The following is a 3,201-nucleotide window of genomic DNA, read 5'->3' on the forward strand; positions in this document are numbered from 1 at the left end:
GTGTTCCCAGGGAGATATTTGGTATCACCCTGATGTGTGCAAGCATGTAAATGAATGTCAAAATGTAGGGTGAAAGGAGAAATGTTTCCCTGCCATACCTGGATTTGGGGATCTTGGATGACGAGGATTTAACCTGGCAATAGTTCTGTTTCCACAGAGAATCCACTCTCACCACCCGTGAGGTGAAAACTTCTTGGCAATTTAAGAAGAATTTCCCACAGCTGCATGTGCTTGTTGCCTCTCAGAAGAGCCTAGCTCTGCCTCCTCTGCATCTTCCGAATAGGTAGTTGAAGATTCCAGTAAGATTTGCCCCATTTACTTCCTTTTCTTGAGGCTGAACCAACCTGGTTGTCCTAGTCTCTTCTCTTACATCACATGCTCAGGCTCCAGGGCATCAGATGGAATTGCTGCAGGTCACTGTGGGTCTGAGGCCAAAAGCAGGCACAATTCTGCAGACATGATCTGGAAAATGCTGGATAGATTGGAAAAGGAATCCCTCTCCTTGGCCTGATAGCTACACTTTGTCCTGTACAGCCCAATGCCTGTTTGGGCTCTTGCTGCAAGACAAGTGTCAGTGTGAGAAACGTGTCACAAAATGGACTTCAAATGCTCTGGATTTCATTTCTGCATATGCAGCCATCTCGTCCCTCTCTTCCAGAGAACAGTGCCAGCTTGAGTCTTGGAGCTTTTTGAGCAGGAGGCAGCACTGAAGGATCCTGATCACCTCCAAATACCTGTGCTTTACCTTATCAAATGATAGTTTAAATCCAGTGTGGAACTTGCCTTGAGTTTCTACCCTGATGCAAAATCTTTGAGGTTTTTTTAAGTCTTGCTGCTAATAATTTGGACTTGGACATTAAAAATGAACCTCTAGTGGAACAGGACTTGCTTCATCATTTTGCCCTTGCTGCACACTGAGTTTCTGAGTTTGTAAATGCCATCCTGCAGCAAATGATCTGTCTTCTCTTGCCAGCCAGTCTCTTGGGCAGCTCCTGTTTCTGCTCCTCGTCAGTTTTTCCCCCTCTGTAGTTCTTTCTGTCAACTCCAGAGTCCTTTAATCCAACTCCTAATTTAATTCTATTGCTTGGAGGTCTGCATCTGGCGAGGATCTGTGTGTTAGGCTGCAGTTACACAACAGATTGTTCAGTCATGTAACTTTTTGTTTCCTTCTGGGTGAAAAATTACGCCAAAGCTGCTACTACTATAGCATACACTACTGCTGGAAAGTGGCAGAGCCAGCTGTGCTGCAGAAAACAGTTACACTACAAGGTCATCTGGATTGCTGGAACTGATGGGGTTGGGAAGTGATGCCTTCTTGCATTTTGATCTGCACCTGACCAAAACAGAGCTGGGGCATCTCTCTGTTTGGCTGTGATCAGTGGGATCAGCATCTCTCTCTGCTGGGTGTGTTACTTGCAGGGCAGTGCACGTGTTTGTGCACACAGGTGGGGATTCATCCACATACAGTAGTCTGTAGTGGGAATTATCTGGCTGTGAGGATGGGCTTACCCTGTTTAGGGTGTCTTTTGTGGGGCAGTAACACCCCAGGGAGCATTTTACTTTGGCCCGAGCGAGACATTTGGAAAAATACTTGGTTTTCTTGGAGCACTATATTTAAATTCCAAACTTTTTATCAGCTTTTGACCTTTGTATTTGTATGTTCAGAAAATTCTTCTGATACCTTTTCAATTTACCAACACTGTATTAAAACCTTTCAGAATGTATGGCTGGTCCTCTCCTTATGTGTCACTTTAAGTTTCAGAGCCTGAGGGTAGTTGTGCCAAATCTACCCCCTTTGCTCTCAAGATAGAAAAAAAAAAAAGAAACCATTGACAATTCATGGGTGGCAGCTAAGGAAGAAACCCTTTAAATATTTTTTTCAGAGACTATTAAATTAGATCTGTGTAAACATAAAATTTATATTTATTAATGTGTGTGTATGTGTGAGCGTGTGTGTGTCAATATAGATATATAAATGGTCCATGACTATTTCTTTCTCTTAAATGGTACTTTCAGAGACTTTTATACAGTATGTTGGTAAATTCCTGCACCAGGCACTGACTCCTGAAGAACGATGTACCTGTTTTTGTAATGAATGTGAGCAGCCAGTGGAAGCAGCTTTACTTCAGTGATTGCTTTCATTCCTCTTGCAGAGCAGAAGAGACAACTTGGTACTTGCATCTTCCTTGTGTAGGAGCCCTGCTTCTGGCTTTGTTGTGCTTGCAGCCACCCCAGTCCATGCTGCTTTTCTGGCAAGAAAATCCCCCAAAATGGCACTAATGAAAGCTGGAATCCTTTCTTGTCTTCAGTTACCTGTAGTTGTGGTGTTGGGGAGTTTTTTACAGATTCTGCTCTATAAGTAATGGGACCTTATTTCTAACAAAGGAGGTTTAGGATGGGTCCACGAGGATGCTGTAAGGCTGAGGAATTCCTCCCTGCCAGGTGGCTGAGCTAACACTGGGGCACTATGAAACAGTTTCTTTTCCTCTGTGGTGAGATTATTTTCCTTTCATCGTGATTCTGTCTCTTTGTGGGGCGAGGTGTGTGTATATCCCCTTAAAAACAAACACAGAAGGGTTTTTCTAATGTTCCCATTCACAGGGAGTACATTTTACCAAACTGGCCAAACTTCATTCCACAAGGATCACTAAATTCACAGAAGTGTGTATGTTGACCCACTGGGATCTTTTGGGGATTATTCTTAAAACCAGGTGACAGTTTGCTTTCTAATTGCTGTTGCAGAAATTCCTTTCTCTGTGAGGACCTGAGTTAAGGCTTCACCTTGTTGATCACTGGCTGGTGATAGGGCTTCAGTACTTAAGAGCTGGTGGTAGGAAGAGTAACAGGAATGGGAGCAGTGAAAGGAAGCAGCTTTCCTTCTCAGCAGAAAACAGCCCTTGTGAGAACCAGATTCCCCCTGATATTTGGTTATTCCTCGTGTCTGCTCTGAGTTAAGCGATGCCCCTTCGCTGTCATCTCCCCCTCTCTGTCCTGCTTCTCCCCCACCTCAGTTTCACTTCCAGCAGTCTGAGACAAAGCCTTCCTTAAAGCTAAGGGCAACAGTGAGGAGAAATGTCTGTTAGCTGAAGAAAAATGCGATTTAAATGGAGCAGAAAAGGCGAGATTTCCTTCTGTTTCACTGTCTTGCTGCTAAAAGTCTGGTGCAGAACATCCTGATGTTCTGCTGATTTATATGCTGCT

Source organism: Empidonax traillii, unplaced genomic scaffold, assembly GCF_003031625.1.
Source record: "Empidonax traillii isolate 1590-97213 ecotype Southwest subspecies unplaced genomic scaffold, ASM303162v1 scaffold263:size1499331, whole genome shotgun sequence".
In the NCBI taxonomy this organism is placed as follows: domain Eukaryota; kingdom Metazoa; phylum Chordata; class Aves; order Passeriformes; family Tyrannidae; genus Empidonax; species Empidonax traillii.